The following is a 10,721-nucleotide window of genomic DNA, read 5'->3' on the forward strand; positions in this document are numbered from 1 at the left end:
GTGCTCAGGGCAAACCCGGGTCCATGACACGCTGGGGCCGGGGGGCGGGTGCGAACCCTGGGGCACTCGGGCACTGGGTGTCCCAGGCCAGCCCCGCCCCAGCCCCGGGACCGGGCAGGGAGGCAGCACAGCCAGAGGCACCGCGAGTCACCCCCTGGCGAGGCCGGGCTGCAGCGGCAGGGTCTGGGTGCAGCGCCCGGATATGACTGCCTTGGCTGGGGTTTGGGGGACCCCGGGCTCCTCCCGCCTCATTCCCCCGGCCCGCAGCACCCCTAGAGCCCCACCAGGAGCACTGACCGGAAGTGAGGGGCGGACCCGGGCGCGCAACGGACCGGCGGCAGGGAGCGGAAGTACGTTGCCCCGGTGCCCGCTCCTTTCGAGTCCCACGGGGAACTTCCGGTTCGGCAGCGACCTCTTCCGGGAATCGCTCTAACGGACCCCCAGCGGGTGAAGCGCACCCCGCCATTTCCCTGGCTGGGGAGCGAGTGGAGCAGGGACCGGGCAGGGCCGGGGAGTGCGTGGGCAGGAGGGGCAGGGCTGGGGGTCCCCGCTGCAGTGCACTGGCTGGAGCCCGCCCCCCGCAGCGCGCTGGGGCGGGGCGAGGAGACATCTCCCCGGGGTGGACCTCCCCAGCTTCATGGCAGCTTCTGCTTCCGGCGTCGCCCTGCCGGCCCCTCGCTCGAAAGATGGAAAGGCGGGGCAGGGCCTGGCAGCGACTGGCGGGAGATGGAGGCAGGGGAGAAACCACATCTCCCATGATGCACTGGGGCCTGCAGCAGGTGGGGGAGACCCTACATCTCCCATGATGCACTGGCTCACTCCCTCTCCCCGCCCAGCTCAGGGGCAGCCTCACCCAGTTACTGAGCTTGTGGCCCCGGGATTTCCCCTCCCCTGTCCTGCGCCTCCCCCCAGTCTCCATAGCGTTTGCAGGTGGGGTGCCTTTGGGGGTTGGGGTTAGGGGAAGATGGGAGGGGCTGGGGGCAACTCAGGTTGTGAGGGTGGCCACTCACGTGTTCCCAGAATGCCAGGGAGACAGGGCGGGGGAGGTAATGACTGTTATAGGAGCAACTTCTCTTGGGGAGAGAGACAAGCTTTTGAGCCAGGCAGGGTTCTTCTTCAGGGCTGGGAGAGGGTCTCAGAGCTGCCAAGCCAGAGGGGGTACTTGGGACCTTATCAGACTGGCTCAGTGAAGATGGGGTGTTGACAGACCAATACAGACGCTCTCCAGAGAATGGAGCAGCTTCCGCCCATGCAGCTAGGCAATGAGCATTTCCCACAGCCTGGAGCCAAGGGGGAGGCAGCAGCTGCTGTTCTAGCTCCTCAGGGACAGCCCTGTCACCCAACAGACACTTCTCACTCAGCCACAGCTAAGGGTGTTGGGTTCCTCTGGTGGGAGTGTGGAGCAGCCATTTGTTTTCCTGTTCGCACTCCTCTGCGGTATGAAAATCGGGGAGGGGAGGCAGAAGCCCCACTTCCCTCCCTAAATGATGTCCATTAGGGGAAGCCAGGACAACAGGGTGGGGTGGCAAGTGGTGGCCAGACTCTTGCCCCAGGGTAGAGTGTAGCTCAGGGTCCAGCTCAACTTTCTCCCTGTACCACTGGCCCCTCGTCCCCTTCCACCACTAGGTCAACCCGGGAACTAAGGCAGGAATAGAGTGAGGAAGCAAGTCAAGCTGAGCAAGGCAGGCAAAAGCGAGTCTTGCCATCATGGGCCTCTCACAACGATGTCCTTTTTGTGTGCCACAGCTGACAAAAACATCCCGGACAGAGAAGCAGCAGGCCAAAAGAGAGCCATGGAGCTCCCGAAGTAGCTCAGTTGGGAGAGCATTAGACTGAAGATCTAAAAGTCCCTGGTTCAATCCCAGGCTTTGGCAGGCCCTTTCCTCCTCCTTTGTGCAGGGGTGGCTTGTTTTCTGGGAGGGCATTGGCACCTTTACCTGAGGCGGGTCCCTGATTTTGAGCTTCCCAGCAGGACAACAGAGCAACAACTGGCCCACCTGACCTTTAACAGTAAGAGAAGGGAGCTGTCTTTCCCTGGCAACTTATTGGTGGACCCAATATAGCAGGAAGAGAATGAAGTAGGGCAGCCGTCAGGAAGGGTGTGGGGCAGTGACAGGCAGGGATTGGGGTCGAAAGCTCCTCTGCACAGGTTGGGATGGGAAGGCGGGGTTAGAATTTCCCTCCAAAGCTATTTTAGGGTCTGATCCTACAAGCCTCCCACGTACCCAGTGCAGGATGGCTCCAGACTCCTCACCCAGTCCAGTGTTGGTGTATACAGCAGAGAATTGGAAGCAGCAAATCGGGGGGGTCATATAAAGAGACTAGAAATACAACAATTTACTTCTGAAAGAGAAGAAAAGACGACATTACCAAGCTGCATAATGGGGCGACCTGACCCTCAGAGACTGCGAAGGGAAATCTCAGGGGCTCTGCTCACCTGGCCCCAGGCCTGTGTCCTCAGGACAGGTCTGTGGGAGAAGGGAAATCGCCAGAGAGAGGAGTGGGACCCAGTGTGGATTTTTGGGCTGTGGCAGGGAATTTAGGTCCTGAGACTGGAGCCATAAAGAGGGAGTGAGTGAAGGCTCCCCTCTGCTTTCAGGCTGAAGGAATCCTGGGTTGGTCAGTCTGTCCAGGGGGGGTCACATTGCTCACAGGCAAAGAGCAGAGGAGAACTGCCCCCAGAATGACACATGCAGATCCTGGAGAAAAAGAAAGAGAAAAGAGACCAGCAGCAGGTGAAGGTGGCTGAGTGGGGGATTCCCTTGTGTGTGTGACGGAGCACTTGGGAAGCTGTGGCCATTCAAACACACTGAGCTTTAATATGGAGGAAGGCCGGACTTCTGTGACTTGGTAAAGGATTTAGGTGTCATAATGGACATACAACTCAGCATGAAATCCCCGTGCGATGCTGTGGCCATCCTTGGATGCACAGACAAGGAGAATAGTGACTAGAAATAGGGCACCAGAGATATCTCTGTATACCACCATGGTCAGACCAACACCGGAATCTTGCATACAGTCGTGTTGGCCGCATTTTAAAAGGAAGAATGAAAAATTGGACAGGGGACAGAGAACCCGCCCCCCCCAAAAAAAAAGGAGCTGAAAAGTTGCCTTTCAGTGCGATACAAGAGCTGAATCTGTTCAGTTTCTCACAAAGACCAAGAGGTCACTTGATGACAGTGCGCAAATCCCCTCACAAAGAGAAACATGGGTACGAAAGGGCTCTTTAACTGAGCAGCGAAAGGCACAACAAGAACCAATGGCTGGAAGTTCATGCCAGAGAAACTGACATTAGAAATTTGGGACACATTTGAGATTGGGTGATTAAACATTGGAACAAGGTACCCAGGGCAATGATGGATTCTCCACTCCACGTGGAGGTGACAGGAGGGGGCAGGAGGTGCTGAAGCAAGTGCTCTCAGATGATATAGAAAACAATTTCTCTCCGGTGCTTGGCCGGTGGGCCTTGCTTACATGCTTAGGATCTCACTGATATCCATTTTGGGGGGTTAGGAATGAATTTCCCCCAGGTCAGATTGGCAGGGATATTGGAGTTTTTGCCATCCCCTGTGGCATGGGGCACAAGTGACTTGCCTGGATCAGCTGGGAGTCATGTGTCTGGGGGTCACACTGGATTATTTTGTTGTCTTGACTGGCCTGAAAATCTAGACCTGGATGTTCTGGCTCTAATGTTGCAAGGTCTGACCTATGGTCACTCCAGCTCCCAAGTGCCTCTTCCGAGTCGAATCCCCAGCCAGTCTTCAGAGGACGGCAGCTGCTGCGCAAGGCAATCGGAGCTGGTGGGAGTGACTCTGGGGCAGTCACTAGCCACAGAAAACAGACCCTCTCCCAACACCCCGACTGCTGCCCCTCAGGTCTCTGGCCGTACAGGAGATGGGCCAGGCCCCTGTGGGAGGAATGAGGGGGATAGAAACCCCCAGGATGCAGAGTTGTGTGTTTCAGCCATGTTGGTGCATGGGTCTCACTCAGACCCATGCACTGTACCCACACGCAGAGCCAGTTCGGACTGTTGAACCCCAGACCCATGACGGACGTGTTCAGCTCAGCATCAGTTGGGCTTTAACCCATGAGAAATAACCCTGGAGTTATAGTGGGGTCTCAGGGCCAGAGGACCCCAGACCCCTGAGCTGTCAGCGGAGAGCCAGGTGACCCGTCAGCACGAGGCCTTGTGCGTCAGCAGGAGGCCTTGTGCGTGGGGGGAAGACACATGGCTCAGGGAAAGGGGAAGATCACACACACAGCCGGAGCCCTCACCCGGTCCTGCACCCCTGCCCCAGCCCGGTGCCCGATCCTGCACCCTGAACCCCTCATTTCTGGCTTCACCCCAGAGCCTGCACCCCCCATTAGCGCCCTCACCCCTCCTGCATCCCACCCCCCTGCCCCAGCCCAGTGATAGTGAGTGTGGGTGGGGGAGAGCAAGCCACCAAGGGAGGGAGAATGGAGTGAACTGGGGGCGGGGCCTCTGAGAAGGGGCAGGGCAGGACCTGAGAGAAGGGGCGGGGCTAAGGGGTTCGGTATTGTGCAGAAAGTTAGTAACCTGACATCAGGCCTGGCATAGGTGCTGCCTTTTGGTTTTGCCAGTAGGTCCCCCATCCCAGCTCTGCCCTCTCCCCCAAGGCCCCAGCCCCACCTCCACCCCACCCTGCTCTGCCCCCTTCCCTGAGGGCATCCCACTCAATCCTTCCTGCCCCCTCCTGCCTTAAGGGCAGGGTGTGTGTGTGTTTGGAGGGGCTCAGCTCCCCCCAACTGGCAATTTTCAGCATATTCATGCACTTTTCATATTCAACCATTTGGGAGCCCTGTGGATGCGATGGGGTGTCTGGAATGGGGCGTGTGTGATCCCATGGTGCCCCTTCCCCTCTGCCTGCAGAGCTGAGGACAGATGGGTCTGAGGAGCAGAGCAGGAGCTCTGGGAAGGAGAAGAGCAATATGAAGATGGTGTCTAAGACGAGGCCAGGTGACTTCTGTGGAGGGAGACATGCTGGACAATGCCAAGGATTGGGGAGACAACCAGGTGTGAGCCCAGGGCGCAGAGAGCTGGGGAGGATGTCTGTGTCTGAAACACTTCCCTGTCCTCTCTCACAGATGGAGTCCAAGAGGGATAGGAAGGAGAGAATGAGCACCCCAGTACTCAAGAATAATAAGGTGCATCCTAGCTGGGCCCAGGGCTCTGCGGGGTTAAGACCAGTGGAAGGGACAAGAGTCTCCTGTGCAGAGTGACGATTTTGGGTGCAGGTGCACTGGGATGCTTCTAATTGTAGCTCCGAGAATATCATGGGAAGGGGGTTCAGAGTAGATCCCTGGGGTGTGGGAGATGCGAAAAAAAGAGCCCCGCCATCACAGTAGAGCGTGACCGTAACTTTTGTTTTTCCTTCTTGCATTGTGTTTGGCACCAAGGGAAAAGAAGTGTGTGTGTGTGTGTGTCTTGATGCCAGGCAAGACCTGTCCAGCTCACCCTCTCTCTCTTTTTACTGCCTCCTACCACAGGCCCTGGGCCGGAGAAGTGCACATTGATCCCCACAGGCTTGGTCTCGAGGCCTGCACCATCTGGCGGGAGGGAAAAGAATCATACCAGGTCCTGGAGGCTGGGTAGCTGGATTACCCAGCTGATATTCTATGATTCTATGATTCTATGAATTACTAGTGCTAATCACAATTGTCACATTTACAAATTCTATTCAGATCCCACGATGTGAAGTGTCAAAAGGAGGAAACACATGGACGGCTACACATGCAACCTGTGGTAATAAAGCTAATGAAGACTATGAGAATCTCCCCATAGAAAGATGTACCACTAATACTCCAACAGGAATTTGGCAGTGTCGGTATATGGTTTATGGATTAGATGGGGGAATCCCAACCAGGTGGAGAATATCAAATTTATCAGGAAATATCGCATGGTACTCCCTGGGTGCTGCCATGATTAATGATAGTGGAAAACACAGTTACCCAGCTATGTGGTTTGTTACAGAGGGTCCAAAGAATATAACCCTCTGGTCTCCTGGAGCAAATGAACCCTCTTGGGAAAATAGGGCCCCACATTTAGGGTGTGATGTTACCATATGTAACCAGAAGGGTACTTCCATGGAAGATAATCCCTGAAGGTGTGATTGTTATGTACATATTACATTAGGCGTAAAATCCCCTTTGGGACGCTGGGTGTATGATGAGTTAACCATTTTACAGAATGTAACCCTACAGGTGATATGGATGCCAAGTTGGAAGAATCCAAATTTAAAGTGGCCACAGCCTGGAGCCAAGAATATTCCCCGACGAGCAAATGTATGGGAGCCATTGTGGGAGCAGGTGCAGCCAGCACTTTTTAACATGTCCTTTCACTCTATTACATGGGTGGTACGCCCCAAGGAATGGTGGGTGGACCAAATCCATCCTAATTGTAGTATGTACATAAAAGGATTGAAACAACAATTCAATGCATGGGTGAGGGGACACACCTGGAATCATCGTCGGAAAAGGGGGTTGTGGGCAGCGGGGAACACTATGCTGGGTACATGGAATCTGGGGGACGAGTGGGTAACCAAACAATTAGTAAGCCAAAATGTGAAATTTCAACAACAAATTAATGAATTAATGGCACAGCAACTATCAGCAGTTGCCACAAGGTGGAGGACAGCAGTAGAGGTAAACTTGCAGTTAACTCATTGGGCAGGGGACCTGTTGACATGGGTAGAGGATGGCTTCAGAAGACTAACATGCGGAGAAGTGTGCGTAGGTATTCAAAATGCTCAGTTAATAATGTTAATGGCTATTATGAGAGATGCTTGGTCAGAACAATGGCCTTCAGTATTAAATCGGGAGGCTAGCCCATATCTATCCACAATTGCAAAAACATACCCATCTACCTGGAAAATAACATCCCCGACCTATGGGGACAGTTCTTGTGTAATTGTTACTATGATACCATGGGAAGGAAATGCAAATAAGGTGGTTCCCTTGAACCCTATGGGAGTTAGTAGGGAAGGGGGAGCACGTTGGGAGCCCTAGGGAATAGGTGGGGGGGCTGGAATGGTGTAAATTGGACTGTCATCACATTAAGCAGTTGTATATCCAGAGGAGGAATATGGATGTGCCCCTCTTCTATGACTATGGAGGAGCAGGATCAATGGCCTATTGCAAAGGGGGGGCATTTAGGGGTAATGTATATGGGGTACGGTGTATTCTGTTGGGAATGTATGCAATCCTGCAATATAACACTAGGAGGCAAAATCCTTCCAGTGTATGACCAAATTATAAACTTCTATACACTGCCACCTGGACTATGGTGCACCAATGGATCAGTGGACTTCATCGTTGTAAACAATCGAACCGGCACCTACTACCCCATGCCGTACCAAGTAGTTGAATTGGTTTGGACAATACCAAATTTCACTGTGGATATTCAATGGACACACAATATGGACAAAAGTACACAAAGATTACACGAGCAACTTGCTGCAAGCGCCAACAGTTGGACACACTTACAATACACACTACAGGATGGCGCTGACAAAATTTTAACCTTATCAAAGGAGGAGAAGCAGTGTTTTTGGTGGTGGCCAGGATGTTGGACCATACTGCAGTGGTCAGGACTCTCGGTGTTGCTGTGGATTATCATAGCAGCTAGTGTATTGTTAACTATATGTGTGTTACATTGCATATGGAAACGATCAAGGGGGGCACAACCCCCTAGAGAACAGCCACTAATTATAACCTATAAGTAATGTAGTAAGCCCCCCCCCCACCTATGTGTACTAGACAACCCGGACCCAACCTTCTCGGGCCCACTATACTGGGAAGTCTGGAACACTAATTGGAATAGGTGTAGTATGCCCGTACAAGAGAAGGTGCAGGGCATGGTATTACACAAGGGGCAGTGGGACAGATGGAGCATCGACACCTGCCACCTTGATGCCTGGCCCTATCAGGAAATGTGTCGCCATATGTCCTATGCTTTTCCAGGGATACCTGGGCAGGAGGATCCCAAAAGAAAAAGAAAAAAAGGGGTGGAGTGTTAGGATATAGATATTCAGGCCTGCCTGTAAAGGCCTGTACTTTAAGAATTTAGGTGTATTCTTATCACTTGGCTAGTTAGAGGTATAAAAGAAAGAATCAAAATCACTGTCTGCCAATGTAAGGTCCTTCTCTTACTGTGACAGTCTGGGGCCCTGTTCTTAGGCTAAGGCCTTTGGCTAAGCGACAGAGGCAGCCATAAGCTCGGAAGCGACCGGTCACATCCTCACATTCCAAAGTAGTCACATGGAAAGAAGGTGCTATTGGGCTGTTAGGAATACAATCCTGTCCTGATAGTGCCTATCAGCTCCAGAGAAAGGGAAGTGCCTAGAAAATGTAAAAGAAAACTTAGTTTGAAAGCATCCTGTCTGGCAAGAACTCACTTATCAATACTGGGATGTGAAATCCTCACTTCTGTATTGTCTTGCCATTATAGTTCCCACTTTGCTATTGTTTGTCTGTATAATCTCTGTCTGGTTCTGTGATTGTTCCTGTCTGCTGTATAATTAATTTTGCTGGGTGTAAACTAATTAACGTGGTGGGATATAATTGGTTACATAATCATGTTACAATATGTTAGGATTGGTTAGTTAAATTTTAGTAGAATGATTGGTTAAGGTATAGCTAAGAATATTACTATATAAATTAGGGGCAAACAGGAAGTAAGTTGGGATTCGGAAATAAGGAAAAGGAACTTGTGTTTAAGCTTGCTGGAAGTTCACCCCAATAAACATCGAATTGTTTGCACCTTCGGACTTCGGATATTGTTGCTCTCTGTTCATGTGAGAAGGACCAGGGAAGTGAGAGAGTGAAGGAATAAGCTCTCTAACAAGTTGGTTGAGTTCAGGATCCTGACACAGGGAAGAAAGGTAAGCAGCAGGATACGGACCCTGGACTTCAGGAAAACAGACTTCGACTCCCTCAGGGAACGGATGGGTAGGATACCCTGGGGGAACTAACGTGAAGGGGAAAGAAGTCCAGGACAGCTGGCTGTATTTCAAGGAATTCCTGTTGAGGTTACAGGGATAAACCATCCCGATGAGTCGAAAGAATAGTAAATATGGCAGGCGACCAGCTTGGCTTAACGGTGAAATCCTAGCGGATCTTAAACATAAAAAAGAAGCTTACAAGAAGTGGAAGGTTGGACATATGACCAGGGAAGAGTATAAAAATATTGCTCGGGCATGTAGGAATGAAATCAGGAGGGCCAAATCTCACCTGGAGCTGCAGCTAGCGAGAGATGTCAAGAGTAACAAGAAGAGTTTGTTCAGGTATGTTGGCAACAAGAAGAAAGCAAAGGAAAGTGTGGCCCCTTACTGAATGAGGGAGGCAACCTAGTGACAGAGGATGTGGAAAAAGCTAATGTATTCAATGCTTTTTTTGCCTCTGTCTTCACTAACAAGGTCAGCTCCCAGACTGCTGCGCTGGGCATCACAAAATGGGGAAGAGATGGCCAGCCCTCTGTGGAGATAGAGGCGGTTAGGGACTATTTAGAAAAGCTGGACGTGCACAAGTCCATGGGCTGAACGAGTTGCATCCGAGAGTGCTGAAGGAATTGGCGGCTGTGATTGCAGAGCCATTGGCCATTATCTTTGAAAACTCGTGGCGAACCGGGGAAGTCCCGGATGACTGGAAAAAGGCTAATGTAGTGCCAATCTTTAACAAAGGGAAGAAGGAGGATCCTGGGAACTACAGGCCAGTCAGCCTCACCTCAGTCCCTGGAAAAATCATGGACCAGGTCCTCAAAGAATCAATCCTGAAGCACTTGCATGAGAGGAAGGTGATCAGGAACAGCCAGCATGGATTCACCAAGGGAAGGTCATGCCTGACTAATCTAATCGCCTTTTATGATGAGATTACTGGTTCTGTGGATGAAGGGAAAGCAGTGGATGTATTGTTTCTTGACTTTAGCAAAGCTTTTGACACGGTCTCCCACAGTATTCTTGTCAGCAAGTTAATGAAGTATGGGCTGGATGAATGCATTATAAGGTGGGTAGAAAGCTGGCTAAATTGTCGGGCTCAACGGGTAGTGATCAATGGCTCCATGTCTAGTTGGCAGCCGGTATCAAGTGGAGTGCCCCAAGGGTCGGTCCTGGGGCCGGTTTTGTTCAATATCTTCATAAATGATCTGGAGGATGGTGTGGATTGCACTCTCAGCAAATTTGCGGATGATACTAAACTGGGAGGAGTGGTAGATACGCTGGAGGGGAGGGATAGGATACAGAAGGACCTAGACAAATTGGAGGATTGGGCCAAAAGAAATCTGATGAGGTTCAATAAGGATAAGTGCGGGGTCCTGCACTTAGGACGGAAGAACCCAATGCACCGCTACAGACTAGGGACCGAATGGCTAGGCAGCAGTTCTGCGGAAAAGTACCTAGGGGTGACAGTGGACGAGAAGCTGGATATGAGTCAGCAGTGTGCCCTTGTTGACAAGGAGGCCAATGGCATTTTGGGATGTATAAGTAGGGGCATAGCGAGCAGATCGAGGGACGTGATCGTTCCCCTCTATTCGACATTGGTAAGGCCTCATCTGGAGTACTGTGTCCAGTTTTGGGCCCCACACTACAAGAAGGATGTGGATAAATTGGAGAGAGTCCAGTGAAGGGCAACAAAGATGATTAGGGGTCTAGAACACATGACTTATGAGGAGAGGCTGAGGGAGCTGGGATTGTTTAGCCTGCAGAAGA

At 51.8% G+C, this 10,721-nt stretch overlaps 1 long non-coding RNA gene and 1 other non-coding gene across 2 annotated transcripts; both read left to right on the forward strand.

Moving 5' to 3' along the window:
* The first annotated feature begins 725 nt into the window (after positions 1-725).
* On the forward strand, positions 726-6,063 carry LOC140904468 (uncharacterized). Its single transcript, XR_012156532.1, has 3 exons — positions 726-779; positions 4,892-5,035; positions 5,704-6,063. It is a non-coding gene; the product is annotated as an uncharacterized lncRNA (long non-coding RNA).
* TRNAF-GAA (transfer RNA phenylalanine (anticodon GAA)) lies at positions 1,802-1,874 on the forward strand. The gene has a single exon. It is a non-coding gene; the product is annotated as a tRNA-Phe (tRNA).
* Positions 6,064-10,721: the final 4,658 nt, after the last annotated feature.

The sequence above is a fragment of the Lepidochelys kempii genome, unplaced genomic scaffold (assembly GCF_965140265.1).
Source record: "Lepidochelys kempii isolate rLepKem1 unplaced genomic scaffold, rLepKem1.hap2 scaffold_118, whole genome shotgun sequence".
Taxonomy (NCBI): domain Eukaryota; kingdom Metazoa; phylum Chordata; order Testudines; family Cheloniidae; genus Lepidochelys; species Lepidochelys kempii.